Genomic DNA, 16,908 nt, shown 5'->3' with positions numbered 1-16,908 from the left:
ATATAGGGGTTGGAGTTGGGGCTCAGTGGAAATCTACCCGATACTGCTGTTAAACGGGGCTTTTTGGTAGCACCCGATTAAACGGTCAAATTTTGACTTGGTTGCAACCACACATTTTTAAGGGTATTTTGTGGGTGTTTCTAATTTGTTTCAACCCATACCAAGTCATTATAACAGTCTTAAATTAATTAACCTCTTCCAAAAGGTTAACGGAAAGTTAAATAAGCGAGGCTTATTAACGGAAAAGGTTAAAAATGACGGAATAGATTTCGGGTTGTCACAGAATACAAGTTAAAACACCAAGAACACAACTAAACACATTTAACAGCCTTCATCAGAAAAGTTCAACTCCATTCACGGACTGTTTTGGGAAACTTAAACATTTTAGTTTTCAAAACTGCTTTAGGTGCAAGTAGTTCCGGTTCTTAGCTTTAAAATTACTACTTGCACATCTCCACACGATTTGTCTACAATTTATGGTGATATTTGCAAAACAGCCTATCATTTCAAGAACAAATCTGGACCAGTCTGTGAATATGAACATTTTAACACAAGTTAAATACTTCCAAAAATCATGATAAAAATTGTGAATGAACTAGACACATTTTAAGAACTCTCAGAATTTACGGATTCAGTTTTCGACTTCGTATGATTTTTGTATGATTTTTCTAAAACAACGCAGAAAGGTTAAAAACTAGTTAACAGCTTATAACTTTCATAACGCTTTGTATTATGTTGAGCAAAGTGTATAACACTGAGTTCTAAAGATTAAATGTGTTTCCTTGTTAGTTTATCATCATAAAATGAAATTTAGTCATTCATGATAAGATTCTTCATTCATATAGAACACATATATTAAGCTATAATAAGCATAGTTTATGGATTCATAACACTAATGTGTTTTCATAAAAGAGTTCTTATACATTACAAACGTTTTGGATAAACTATAATAGGTATAGTTTATGTATCATTTACTTTTCAAACTTATTCATCAAAGGTTTTCAGTTTAGTTCACGTAAATCTGTTAATGAATAAATTTGTGAGTCATTCGCTTCGGGTTACTTCCAAAGTAACAAAGTCAAAAAGTCCTGTAAATTGTAACCAGAGTCTCTTGTAAGGAGAACGTGATAGTTGTGTATAGATCTATATTGGATTTGACAAACCTACACCTGAGCTGCTTGCAACAGCTAGACCAGCAGGTCTATGGTGACAAGTGTCATTTAACGGCGACACCTGAAGAACGTCGTATTACGAGGCCGTCTATGTCAAGTATGGTTATGATAGCTCACATGTGGTATTAACAAATCATAAGATTTACGGGTTCTAACTTTAAATTAGCGATTTATGTCGATTTAGCTCACATAAATTACCTTAAGTATGGAAAAGTACTTGTACGCTTTCATATCAACAAAAGGGTTTTATGACAATTTAAAATCGCTTTCTATCTCAATAAGTGTAGATATTACTGTACACTTTCAGTCTTGGTATTTAAGACTACACGTCATTTATTACGGGATGTTTCCCTCAAAACAAAAAGGGTTTTATGCCGATTTAAAACCACGGTTATATCATTAAGTATGGAAAATACTTGTTCATTCTTGGTTCTGGTATTTAGGACCACATAACTTTTATAAGGAAAATATTGGATTTTTCTGGGTAACATACAACTCATTACAAAGATCGATTTTCAAACTCTTACTATCAAAAGCTTTTGAACTCACCAACCTTTGTGTTGAAACTTTTTCAAAACTACCTTTATTCTCAAGAATTCAGTGAAATAGGAAATCAACAGCGTTTTGAGGATGGGAAGATAAATCGTTAAACAGTTCATTTTCTCATCATAATGTAATTGATTTGAATCATGTAAACATATACTTTAGTGTAACTTTTTCAATTATATTTATGATGGTTGTATTTACTTTCAGCACTATTATACACGTTGTTGTGATACTATACATGAAGTCCTCCACCCCCGGACGTTTCCGCCATCCTTGGTTTGGGTGTGTGACATTGTGAGACGATAATATCTTATATTCTTGAAACGGAGAGATATGAGTTGTAGTTTAGAAGTCAGTTGCACATTGATGATATGAAAATTCACTAGTAACTTGGCCAAGCCTGGACTGATTTGATTTGTTCATATAGTCAGTCATCATAAATCAGAAACCGGGAAACAACACATGAACATAGAGACTGATTATAATCCATGTCTCAATTCATACGATATATATAATGGAGTAATATATGTTCCCTTATCTAATAGACGTGTCATTGACTATGTCAGAGTTCGACAACGATTTTTAAGAGCTACTATTGTTAGTCGGGTTTTGAAGTCGTACCTGTAATTATAGTTGTTAGAATTATACAAGTGGGAGACTGTTGGATTAGGTTTCTAAGCCCATAACTATAATTGGTATGTATTTGATCCGAGAGTAGCATGGTCCATTTGAGTTTCCTTCACCAGAACAATCTGATATGATGGACATTTGATAAATGGGCTATTTATGATTTACTAATATATTATAAGTATAATATATTAATTGAGTAATCATAATATTTAATTAGTATTGATCAAGAATTAATTTGAAATTAATTTAGTGATCAAAAGAGACTAATTAAAATAACAGGGACTAATTCTGTAAATTAGTGATACATATGGTTTGGGCTTTTGATCTATGATGGACTAAGTTTATGCAAGGATCCATGAAGAGTTAGTGCACATGAGTTATGGATCACAAGCCTATATGTATGGATTAGGGTTTACACATGACCCTTGGAATCCTACAGTATATATGTGTTATCCTATAGCGTAAAATTAGCCCTCAAGTCTTCTAGGATGAGATATAACCGATTTTGGAGTGTCTAGCCCCTCTCAAAGTCCTCCTTTGTTAATGGTGTTTGTGAACCATTTGAGGCATCACACATGAGGTGCTAAACTACAAGCTACAATATAGAGGTATTCTTCTAGCCTGACTTTATGATTTATATGTCAAAATTGTATGTTAGTTTTAGGCTTCATGCTTTGGAAATTTTATTGCATGTATAACTAGAGAAAAAGTAGATCCAAAGCTATTAGGGTTGTATGTGCACCATAAGAGTATTATAGTACATAAAACTCCACATATATTTTCAACCCAACCTGACTTTTTAGATAAATGGATTGTCACCGGGTTGAGCTATTTCTTTAATATCCAGAAATTAATGCAAAATAAAGATTTTTCCACCAGATTGATGTGGTGAATTGTCTCTTTGGAACACATGTAAATTTCCAATATTTTATTTCGGGTGTAAAAACATCAACACATTAATATTTCTATGTTTGACCTTGACTCTATCTTGTGGATATGACATGGAATTCTATTAATGGGGTTACATTTCGTAAAATGACAAATGATTAAAAGTAAAAGTAAAAGTATGTTGCAATTGTTAACTTATCCTTGTTTTGAGCATCATATGGAAAAAACTTATTGATAACAAAACAAAAATTAGATTGCAGGATCATAAGATTTGTAGTACAAAAAGCTATAAAGAAACTAACCTCTGATAAATTTTGATCCAAATGTCCACAATGATTGCGAATATCCATTTTTGTCATTATCCAATTGTTTCTAGAATCTTCCCTGCTATGCCCATTAACCATAAAACCTGTTCCTTCAGTTTTTGCTGACATGGCAACTTTCCTTGTAGCCTCTTCCAAAACAACCATGGACACATTATATGTATCAATAGATTCAGCCCCTTCTTCCATAAATTTAAATGCTTCATGCCAACGGTTACTAAAAAACACTTAAGAAACACTAAAAAAGTATCAAATTCGGCCAAGTTAAAGAAAACACCAATCAAAACTATAATATCGATCACTAAATTAAAAAAACACTAAAAACATCAACCCCATTTAAATTCATAAACTGAAATAGAAGAAACCTTTTGAACGAGATTCATTAATTACCTATTTTGCGTGTATGATTGTATTCATCCCCAGTTAGGTTTTCTTATACATTGAATCACTAAAAAAAGAGATCACCACCAACAATTATGTTTGAATCAGATGATAAGGCGGTTGGCAATGGTGACAAGAGGCTAAAGATGGAGATCGGTGATGATGACGTTCAAAAATCGATGATTGATAAACCCTAATTGAAGCCGCCAACAGAAAATCGATGATTGATAAACCCTAGCGTTCTTTGGCTGAAAATATTCTTGGTTTAGCCTCCCTAGATCAATAACGCCGATAACCAGTAAAGGCAGTGAGAATAAGAAGGCATGCGACGTCAGTCCTTTTGTCAATCTACCTGTAGGTCAAAAATAATAAGCGTCATCTGATATAAGATAGGATATAAGAGAGAGACTAGGTCAAATATATTTATTTTATTTTCTTAATTACAAGAATTCAATTAAATGATCCCTAAATTAAAAGTACAAAATGTCCAAAATACTTTTAAATGATTTATTTAATTATTTATTATTTCTTGAATTCTCATTGGTGCATTTAGGAACACATTAGTTGCTAGAAAGATTTGAACCTAGCTCATATATATATATATATATATATATATATATATATATATATATATATATATATATATATATATATATGTGTGTGTGTGTGTGTGTGTGTGTGTGTTGCTCAAATGAGAACCAATATGGACATTTAGGATAAATAAAACATTAAAATCATATTAAGCAAACTGTTTCATTCTTTAATTTAAAACTAGTGGCCACTTGTCGTTGGACCATCGCCAGATTAACAACAAAGTAAGTGACATTTTTATGGTCTTTTTCACAACTTAATAGGAAAAACATTGTAGCTAATATTTCTTTGGTAATACTTTTTGACACACAAATTTTATTTTTGTAGCGGAATAATCAAAATATAATGAAAAATAGAATCATGCCTTTAGAATTTCAAAATTTTATACTCTAAATTGTAGATTTCCGTAAAAAATATATCGTCAGAAGTCACATTCAAATTTTAACAAACACACACACACACATATATATATATATATATATATATATATATATATATATATATGTGTGTGTGTGTTATATATATATATATATATATATATATATATATATATATATATATATATATATATGTGTGTGTGTGTGTGTGTTTGTTAAAATTTGAATTTATCTTATTCGTAATATATTTTTTTAAATAATCTACAACTTAGAATATAGAAAATTGAAATTCTCAAGGCATAATTCTATTTGTATATTTCACTGCAAAAATAAAAGGGTGTGCGTCAAAAAGTATTACCAAAGAAATGTTAGCTAGAATGTTTCTATATATATATATATATATATATATATATATATATATATATATATATATATATATATATATATATATATATATATATATATATATATATATATAAAAGTTATTTAAATGAGAACCAAAAAATGTTATGAACCTATGACCAAATTTTTTTAATTTTATTATTAAGGACATTTTGGATAGATAAAACATTAATACTATATTAATCAAACATATTAATCCCCAAATTTACAACTAGTTGTCACTTTTCCTTGGACCGTTGTCGAACGAACACCAAATTAAGTGATATTTTTCTTATCTTCGTCACAGTTTAATAGATAAGGTATTGTAGCTCACATTTCTTTGGTACTATTTTTTGACGCATACCTTTTTTATTTTTGCTGCAAAATATAGAAAATATAATAAAATGAAATATAATTATGCCTCGACAAATTCAATTTTCTGTCTTATAAATTGTAGATTTCATTAAAAAAAATTGTCATGTATAAGACACATTCACAATTATATATATATATATATATATATATATATATATATATATATATATATATATATATATATATATATATATATATATAAGGGGTTCAAATGAGAACCGAAAAAGGTTAGGAACTAGTAGCAATTTTTTAAAATTTTTTATTAAGGACATTTTTGACAATGTAACATCCATAAAATTTCAATAAAATTTAAACTTTCCAAAACAAACCATTTATTAAAGAGGTGTTTACAAAACCGTTGTTTCCAAAACATTTATTAAAAACCAGAATCATTTACACATACTTTTCAAAAACAATCACGTTATCAGAGTATCCCATAAACCATAAGTTCCAAAAACACAAGGATGTGTACGGTCGCGCCTTCACCTTGCCATGATGCACTGAAAAACCTAAAACCATAAACCAAAACGGTAAGCACGAAGTTTAGCATGTTCCCCTAGAGTACTAACACACAAACAATAACACATATACAAAACAACATATTATGGGTCCAATCAACTATCGGGTTGGAATACCCCAGGCCCTCAACCATCGGGTTGGAATGCGATCATAATGTGGGTCCAATCAACCATTGGGTTGGAATACCCTTGGCCCTCAACTCTCAGGTTGGAATACCAACATACTATGGGTCCAATCGACCATCCGGTTGGAATACCCTTGGCCGTCAACCATCAGGTTGGAATGCCATCATACTGTGGGTCCAATCAACCATTGGGTTGGAATACCAAAGACCCTCAACCATTGGGTTGGAATACCAACATACTATGGGTCGAATCAACCATCAGGTTGGAATACCCCGGTCTATTGGCTTATGAACAAAGTAGAGAAGCCTCAGGCAAAAATCAAACATATGCACATGTATCAGATAATCCTATGACAGTCTATAGCCAATCAAACAGATATAATATATCACTAACCATAACAACATCTTATCTACCAGGACACCGATCTAAGAGATCATAATAGCATATAACATGCATAACATGATATCAATATACTAGGCTGTCATTAGTGCCTTCGACCAGAAATTACAGTGAGGAAAACTCACCTCACACTGTCGAATCATACAGACGATCCCTGGCCGCGAATACTAAGCCAACACTTCATCAACAACTGCTCCCTCGAATGATCTCTGACTGCATAACCGCTAGAACCCGTGCTATCAAATACGACAAATGACAACTCATCAATAACTAGCTCCTGACTCACACCATGATTACAATTTAGAGCAAATAACCTTTTTACCCTTCCACAAACTTGGCCTATGAGTAAGGCCCAAACTAAAAGACCAAAAACCCAAGATCCAAAATATGCCTTTAATGCCCAATTATGGCCCAATTTTCCAAATTGGGCCCAATCCCTTTCTTGGCTTTCACTATAGAAAACCCATCAAGACAAAAGCCCAAACCATAAAATCCAGATGGCCCAACATGGTGCAATGCAAACCGAGTCCATAATCGAAGCCCAAAACAATGAAGCCCACTATAGTCGCATACGCGGGGTGTACACCAAAGGTACACTCAACGTACACGAGACCTCGCATTGACCAAGATACGGGGAGGCTGACCAAGTACGTGGGGCGTATTCCTCATATTAAAAGCAAATTCCTTTGAACATTTTTCTTGCATAAAAGTTTCTAACTTTGTCATTGATTCTTGATATCCAACTCCCATTATGAAAAATTTTCCATATTTTCCATATGACAACTCCTTGTTAATAGAATCCTGTCTATTCATAATAATGTCAATATGGTCCATCAATTACTATACTTCCAACTATCCATAAGCAACTAATCTTAGGCGAACCTTGGATTATTCTTAGAAGTTGTTTAAGAACTTTAGCCATATCATGTTTTAGTCCTTTTTCCCTCTTAATGCCCTAGGAATTTTGAAAATTAGAACACATGAATATTATAACATATGCAATCGATCCTATACCCGAAGAATATGGGATACGATTCATAATGTCTTACACAAAGACCTAATACTTGACAAGTCTTTGGCTATAATATTTCCATATATAGAATTTCCAATGTGGAAGCATTTCAACAGTGTATTCATATAAATCCTTGACTAAATTTGATTAAAAACTCAATCTAAACTTTTAGAATTGAAACGAAGTATAAGTTCCTCTCCTTTAATTATAGCAAAACAACTTTTCAACCCTGCAACCTTGCAAATTGAAAACTTTGTTTTCTATAATTAACATTGCTAACTTGCAACACTTAACATAAAAATTATGCTCCCACTAGCATAACAATTATTTTGTAACTTGCATAACATTTACGCTCCCACTAGCTGTGACATAAATCCAAAAATCAGCTGGACTTCTAGATATCAATACTTTATTGACTTTCTTACCAAAGTTTAGATTTCTGACATGAGATTCTTTGATTAGCCTTTATCTAAGCTCACACACCTTTTATTAGAAAGCTCAAATGTGTGTCTAAAAATTTTTAGAACTTACAACAATAAGTCTCAAATGTTTAGACCTTTTTTCCATTTCTCACAATTTGAACTATGAAGAGGGATGCTGTAGTTATAATCGAATTTGAGAATGCAAATATCACAATCGCTACCTCTTTAGAATCTACTTAGTGAAAGCGTTCCCTCACAATCATTTTCATTAATTGGACAGAAAGCCTATTACGCTTATATTTTTATGGTGTATATGTTCCTATCCATGTAAATTTCTCAAAACCATAATCACAAGACAAGGTTAGTGACAAATCCAAACTCATATGGACTGAACATGTTCAATCTTAATTTCTTGCCACTTGACAATACAAGGGCCTACCATGTCTTACATGTTGTTCAGCAGATCACCCTTACTAATCAATGATCGAACTTTCAATGACCAAGGTGCTTTGCCCTATGCAAACAATTGAGAACTTATAGAACTCATGTGCATAGTCAACCTTAACTGGAATGAGCACAGAAACAAGAATATGTCAACACGATAGGTTACAAATCTCAAGTCATGAGTGATTAACAATAGGTTTACTCTTGATTAGTTCTTAAAACTTTTCAAGATCTTTAAGACTCCCACTGACCTTTTGACATATAATTTTCTCTCTGTCAAGAAACATGACTTGACAAACAGATATTCAAGAGTTAGTGCGATGACTCTAAGATTTGATTTTGGAACGAAGTATGATTCATCTTAATTGATTTAGCCAATTAAGCAATTATTGATTCGTCTTCTTAGCCAAACAAATGCACTAAGGCTTCCTTAGAGGATCAAATTGTGATATGGTTTTCATAATCATTAAGATGATCATAAAACACAATACTCAAGTACTCTCCCATTTTTTCAAATTAGAGAAACTTTTATCTTTCTGCCGACTTTGATTATTCTTATTCGTTTTGCTATACATTGAGACTTTTCAATGACTCAGACTTATACTTAATCTTGTAAGCATAACCATGTTTACTAACTTTAGTAAACCATAACGAATAGTCTTATCGTTTTTTGTGGTGGACCTGACCAGCACCCAACCAAGTGTACCTGATCCCTAGTCCTTCACTTAACTCACCTCTGTATGTGAACAACAATTAGTCATAATTTCCCAAAGATGAAGGTTCTCATTCATCATACAATACAAGTTGCATGATCCCAAGTTTCTGTCCAATTGAAATTTGGGTGATGAGAATCTTTCCTTATTTGGTAAATTTAGACATTACCACAAACGAAAGAATCAAAGGCATATTGCTAAAAATACAAACATCAATTTTCACTTATGCCATTGAAAGGAAATATAAAATAAGATAAAAAATATTCTTTATTTATATAGTTGCGGAAAAACTTTTCCTTACAATGCAATTACAAATGAAAACTATGTTATGACAAATTTCTAAGCAATCTATCATAGCTCTTAAGCAACAGCTCAAAAATCCGATCATCAAACAATGCGATCAAAATCCATCTCTTTGTGATCAGATTTAGCTTACTATTGCCTTTAAGCTTCCTTCTTTCTCTTTGATTATGCAAAACATCAAAATGTAACCTTACATCATGTAATAAGAATCAATAAGTAGGAGCTTAATAGAGTTAGATATTGAACATACCTGAAGCAGAGTCAAACTTTTTGACCTTACCAACTCTTAGATCTCTCAGGTAGTTAGGGAAGCTTCACAACCAATGCACATTCTCTTTGAAATAGAAACAAATGGACTCTTTGGGAATGGTACACATGACAATCTCAGACTTAGTCTTTCCCTTTCCATTGGAAAGAGAAATATTTTCTGGACTTCCAATGCTTCCATTGTCAATCTCCATGGAAGTTTGGGAAGTAGATATTCTAATCAAATTTGCTTTACCAGTGCACCAAATCATTGCAGACTCAGCAGCAATAAGCAAATAGGTAAGATTAATAAGGGTCACATCATGGTCTGTCATATAGTAGTCTTTAACAATGTAACAGCCCGGAATTCCAGATATTGATATAGTTATGATTTTGGGGTGTTTTAAGAGGGGACTCGGCGAGTTGGAGCTCAGACTCGCCGAGTAGGGTCGCAGATCTGGTCGCGGGTTCGCGACTGGACTCGACGAGTCCGGATATGGACTCGGCGAGTCCACGCTGTTTAGCGAAACCCTAACCGTTCAGGTTTGGGACGTATATGAGGGACTTTATGGTCGTCATTGTTCACTCTAGCCTTCTGAGAGAAACCGTAAATTGATTGTGAGCGTCTGGAACAAGGTTGAAGGCCATTGTTGATTTTAGAAGAGTTATTGTGCAAGGAAGAGAAGGCTTGATTAAGGGAGCAACAAAGGAAGTCACGTTCTGAGGATTGGGGACACAGAGAGCACATTATTCAGGTAAGAATTCGAGTTATAGTCTGCTATGTTGATGTGTATATGGATTTAGGGTTTATGGAACCCTTTTGTGGCTAGATTGAATGTTACCCTAGTCCCCCAAACGATTGTAACCCTGTATTAGGACCTTTGGAGGTCCAGAATGTCCCATGCCTGTGCATTTCGGGAATTGATGAAGGTTTTGGATTGGAATCCTTATGCCTTAGGTCAATATGTAAATTATAAGTCTTGGGGTGTACCATGAGCACCAAAATGAGGACCTTACGTGATGGACCAGTCTAGGAAGGCCAGGCCTATGAATGGTCGGAGCAGTTCTACCATTAGAAAGCAGTTTGAGCGGTTGCATGGCATGGACTCGCCGAGTCCGATGAACAGACTCGGCGAGTAGCTTGAAGATTAACTGGGACTCGTCGAGTTGTTCTTCAGACTCGGCGAGTTGAGTCGGGGTGGCCCCGCGATTCTTCCACGAGTAACTCGTCGAGTAAAAAGGGGATACTCGACGTGTAGAAAGGGAATCTTAAGGAATCGGTGAGTCAAGGGCGAGTGGACTCAGAGTCGCTGAACTCGGCGAGTCTTGGGGTGACTCGGCGAGTTAGGTCGCGGGTTAAGTGAAGTTCTGAGTATGGGGACTCGGCGAGTCATAGGGTTGACTCGGCGAGTAGGGTCAGTCAGGGGTTGACTTTGACCTTGTCCTTGACCAAGGATTTACCAGAGGTTCCAGGGGTATTTTGGTAATTGTTGTTTATTGTTTGAGTTTAGTGCATTGGTGACTGTCCAGAGGTGGAGATCGTATCAGTGATCGGAGCAGCTTGAGCTATCTGTTCAGTCGGCAGTTTCGAGGTGAGTTATCCTCACTATATCGCTAGGGTTTATGGCACCAAGGCCGACCCTTTTTATCGGATGGAAATCCGGGTAGTTGTCATTGTTATGATATAGGCCGGAAGGCATTACATGTTATGGGCCGGAAGGCTTTGCTATGTGGACCGGAAGGTCATAGCCTTGAAAGGCGTATGTATGCATTTAGTATGTTGACTGATTCATAGGGTAATGTTATGATAGTGACCAGCTAGACCGGTATCTTGTTAGAGTAATGCTATGATATGTAATCTGTTGATCGATTGTTGTCTATGAACTGCTATATGATTATTCTTTATGTTGTATATGCATTTTATGCTTATGGGTCGGAAGGCAATATATGTTATGGGCCGGAAGGCAATATGTTATGGGCCGGAAGGCAATATGTTATGGGCCGGAAGGCAATATGTTATGGGCCAGAAGGCGATTATATTGTGTGATGGACCGGAAGGTCGGCGTGGGTAGGACCGGAAGGTTTACCCAGCAGGGACGGAAGTCCCCTGAGACACATGGACCGGAAGGTCAGGGCCTGGAAAGGTGTATATGTGGTTGGTATTCTGGGGGTATCTCACTAAGCTTTCGGGCTTACAGTTGTGGTTTTATGTTTCAGGTTCTCAAGAGTCTGTGGCAAGGCAAAGGCGTGATCGTACCGTTCCTTGCGTTGGTGTTTTATGATATGAACCTGGGAAATTACTCTGTTTAATAATGTATTGAAAACCTTTTTGTAGCAACGTTAATAAAATGGGTGATTTTGAAAAGTTTTAATTATTTTGAAATTTTGGATGTTACAAGTTGGTATCAGAGCCTTGGTTTGAGTGAATTGGGGAAACATTCGTGTGACTCCAGTCTCAAATCGAGGAGGATTTTAAAAAGAGAAATTAAAATGGTTTTCAAATTTAGTAAAGGGAGGACGCGGAGGTACGATCAGCCGGAGCCAGTAAGTAACCCCAAGATACCATACGTGATATTTGTTTTATTGAGCTTGATAGAACAGCATGCTAGAGTTAAGCTAGGGATCTTCAGGAATTCATGATAATGTTGCCTGATTTGTGATGCCTGTAGCCTAGGGTCCCTTATGGGATATTCTCAGTGTTCCTCTAGTGGTGAGGGTTGATAGCTGTTATGCATGTTCCCTAGGGTATTGTGGTAGTACTTCATACAAATATGGGTAGGTGTGGAAGGTAGTATGGGCCCGTACTACTGAAAGCACAGGACCCATACGCGTATCAGGGAAACCATGGTCTCTAGGGTAGGGTTGCGAGAGTTGGATCCCAGGATTGTGGGAAGTGTCTGAGATTGGTAGGGTGCCTTTAGTATGGAGATTTCGAGGCATGATGATAGTGGATCCGGATCAGGATCGGGAGCTGGAGAGCGAGTTCCGGGTGGATCGGTGCTGTCGGAGGTTATCAATCAGACGAGCACAAGCGAGTTGGATGCGAGGATTCGCAAGATCCTGTGCGATGGGGTTGCTGCATTGTTTCGGGCTGAGTTGCCGGAATTGTTTGGGTCGATCAAGACCGCCATGATTGAGTATTTTGATGAGCGATATGCGGCTCTCGCAGAGACGGTTGCCGCGGCGGCTACAACGGCTGTAGTAGTGGCAAGGGGAGGAGCTAGTCGGGGTTTTCAGTATCGGGACTTCTATTATACGAAGCCTCCCACATTCGATGGAGTTTAGGACCCGATTGTTGCTATGAGATGGTTATCGGATGTGGAGGGGTGTTTCTCCACGAATTATGCCCTGCTGATCAGAGGGTGAGGTGTGCTCTGAACCTATTGAGGCTCGGAGCGAAGGATTGGTAGAGATTGACTACGGGGTCATTTTTCCGATGTGCAAAGAGCTGCGGTTTCATGGGATCAATTCAGAGAGATGTTCAGTACTCGCTATGTTCCGCGGGATGAAAAGGATAGATTGGCTCGGGAATTCCTTGAGCTGAAGCAGGATTTGGAGTCGGTGACTGAGATCACCAGGATGTTTATTGAGAGGGCGATGTTTTGCCCTGAGTTCGTTTTGGAGCAGGCTCAGATGTCCCGATATCTGAGTATGCTCAAGGGGGATATCAGACAGTTCGTGTCTGCGCAGAGGTGTGAGACCTTGTTGGTGTTGCAGGAGGCCGCCATACGGCGTGAGTTAGAGGTTGAGTTGCAGTTGCGTGAGCTGAGGCAGGCTCCGATGCAGTCGCAGCCAGCGCCGAAACGGTCCAGTACCGTTGATGTTAGAATGGGGGATCGGAGCGGCCACACATGTGGGAAGTATGGGAGGGGTCACACTGGAGTTGCTGGTCCGGTGGTGCATGCCGCAAATGCGGAAAAGAGGGGCACTATGCGCGGGATTGTCGGCAGTCAGTGCCGATTCGGGATTTGAGGATTTGTCATCATTGTCGGCAGGTTGGACATTTGAGGGTCAACTGTCCACAGCTTTCTGCAGGAGCGGTGCAGGCTCTAGCACCGGCCACCTTGAGGAGTTCAGGAGGAGGACAGGATGGAGCGGAGCCCCAAGGGCTCAGAGTCGTGCTTATCAGCTTGCGGCAGAGGGAGACGGAGCGGTGCCGGAGGCAGCTGCGGGTATAATGCTTTCTTGATGTCTTGATTATCTTGCGTTGATCGTGGCGTATTGTTTGTGCTGGTATCTGGTGTGGATTTCGATACGGTATTCGTTGTTTCGCGGGTTTGGCATGGTTATAGCTTGGTGTTTTGGTGCCGGTAGCCTTGTGCGGTTTTCGATGCGGTATTCATCCTTTTGCAGGTTGTGGGTTTGGTTACGGGTTATTGTTTGGGAATTCCGTTGGTTATCGTTCGTGAGGGTTGATAGTAGAGATGCGGCACTGGGTTGAATGTCGGGTAGCCTCTGCAGTTGTGGAGTGTATAATTGAAAAACCGGATTCTTTTGAGCGGATTGATCAGGGAAGAGATGTGTTTTGCTGAGGGTTGCTTATGCTTGTGGGAAGCAGTCAGTGTGTAAATGTTCTCTTTGGGCAGGATTCTTCTGAAAAGTCGTTAATGGCGATTGGTGGCTGTTAGTCAGTGCTTTAAGTGGGGGAGAATTGGAGAATTCTCCGGGAGATCGATGAGTATGTGAGGGTGCTTAGCTGTTGGGATTCAGCAGTGTTTGTCAGCTCAGAGTATAGGTCGACGAGAGCGAGTGTCGGGTATGCGGGGCGGGATACAGACCTAGGGCATTTGATTGTGGAGGCCTGAGAGCAGGCCGGGATCAAGTTTGAGTAAGTAATCGGGGTTATGCGATCAGAGTATTTGTATGCTTGATGTACGTGATGGGCTGTACTGCATTAATCTCACGGGATTTATGTTGTGCATGTTTCTAGAGTTGGAACCGGAAGGTTCCCAGAGTTAGAACCTGAGGGTTCGCAGAGTTTGGGTGTACGGACCCACAGAGATATAGCCTCGAGTGGCTAGTATGTGTTATGAGAGTCGGTCCAGTCATGCTGGAGACTCTGTTGGTATTGCTGGATCAGTTTGAGATTGCGGATTGTGTATGTTGCAGTGTGATTGCATTGGAAGGTCTGGCCCCGGGTTAGTGATCTTGTTTACCTGAGGCAGTGATTTTGATGAGTGGAGAGAGTGCATGAGATTGAGAGCCCCTGCAATGAGAGCCAGAGTATGTGAATAGCGGTTGCGCAAAAAGGGTGGTGTCGCTTGGGGCAAGCACTGTGACACTGGTTGGAGTGGTATTATGGCCAAGAGGGTTCCTTGGAAAAAGGAAAAGAGAAAGGTGTGTAACTCCGAAGGGGAGTGCAAGTTCACGAAAGTGAAAGCTGCGGAGCAGAAGTTATGGTTAGAGTATTTCGAGTATGGCTTTGAGCATCGTGTTCGCGGCAGCGAAGTAGGAAACCATCCGGTTTGGGATGTCTGTCGAGGCAGAAGGGATGCAGGGGGAAAGAGAATCTTGAATTCTCGGTGTGATTCCGATCAGGGTATAGGGTGGATATTAGTGGTTCATCCTGGGAGATGTTCGAGGATATCAACAGTGTATCGGGTCTCCCAACCTGCGGGTGTTGGGGGCTAGTTCAGCAGGTGTATGTGATTGCAAGAGGAGAACTCATGAGAGTTGCTCCGAGAGTGAGAATGGGTCCCTCAGTCGGTCCGGAATGGACAAAGTGGGCTTTGGATCGGGGATCCGGTGGTTCATGGTTTCCTAACCCTTATGGGTCGAGTGATTGTTGAGATTTAGAGCAGAGTTGCATCTTGGGTAATTCTCGGTTACAGAGAGCGATGGACAGTACAGAGAGCGGGCTTCAGTCGACAGAGCAGATTCAGCAGATGAGGCAGAGGTTATTGACCGCCCAGAGCCGACAGGAAAAGTTATACAGACAGATGCTGGTCCGAGCTTGAGTTTCAGGTCGGCGACTTCGTACTCCTGAAGGCCTCTCCTTGGAGAGGAGTGATTCGATTCAAGAAGAGGGGCAAGTTGGGGCCCCGGTATATTGGGCCTTTTCATGTGATTGCGGGGGTAGGCCGGATGGTCTACCGTTTGGAGTTGCCCACGGATTTTAGACAAATCCATGACATTTTCATGTGTCGCAATTGAGAAAGTATATAGCCGATGAGGCGGCAGTGGTCCCATTAGAAGACATTCAGGTCGATACGAGCCTGAATTATGCCAAGAGACCAGTGGTCATCAGAAATCGGAAGATCGAGGTTCTGAGGTATAAGGAGATACCTCTGGTGTTAGTTCGGTGGCAGCACCGGAGGGGATCGGAAATGACCTGTGAGCTGGAACGTGAGATGTGGGAGCAGCATCCGGAGCTATGTTCAGAGTGAGACTTCGAGGGCGAAGTCTAATCCTAGTGGGGGAGAGTTGTAACAGCCCGGAATTCCAGATATTGATATAATTATGATTTTGGGGTGTTTTAAGAGGGGACTCGGCGAGTTGGAGCTCAGACTCGCCGAGTAGGGTCGCAGATCTGGTCGTGGGTTCGCGACTGGACTCGACGAGTCTAGATATGGACTCGACGAGTCCACGCTGTTTAGCGAAACCCTAACCGTTCAGGTTTGGGACGTATATGAGGGACTTTATGGCCGTCATTGTTCACTCTAGCCTTCTGAGAGAAACCCTAAATTGATTGTGAGCGTCTGGAACAAGGTTGAAGGCCATTGTTGATTTTAGAAGAGTTATTGTGCAAGGAAGAGAAGGCTTGATTAAGGGAGCAACAAAGGAAGTCACGTTCTGAGGATTGGGGACACAGAGAGCACATTATTCAGGTAAGAATTCGAGTTATACTCTGCTATGTTGATGTGTATATGGATTTAGGGTTTATGGAACCCTTTTGTGGCTAGATTGAATGTTACCCTAGTCCCCCAAACGATTGTAACCCTGTATTAGGACCTTTGGAGGTCCAGAATGTCCCATGCCTGTGCATTTCGGGAATTGATGAAGGTTTTGGATTGGAATCCTTATGCCTTAGGTCAATATGTAAATTATAAATCTTGGGGTGT

The sequence above is a fragment of the Lactuca sativa genome, chromosome 4 (genome assembly GCF_002870075.4).
Source record: "Lactuca sativa cultivar Salinas chromosome 4, Lsat_Salinas_v11, whole genome shotgun sequence".
In the NCBI taxonomy this organism is placed as follows: Eukaryota; Viridiplantae; Streptophyta; class Magnoliopsida; order Asterales; family Asteraceae; genus Lactuca; species Lactuca sativa.
This window is presented reverse-complemented; position numbering follows the sequence as displayed.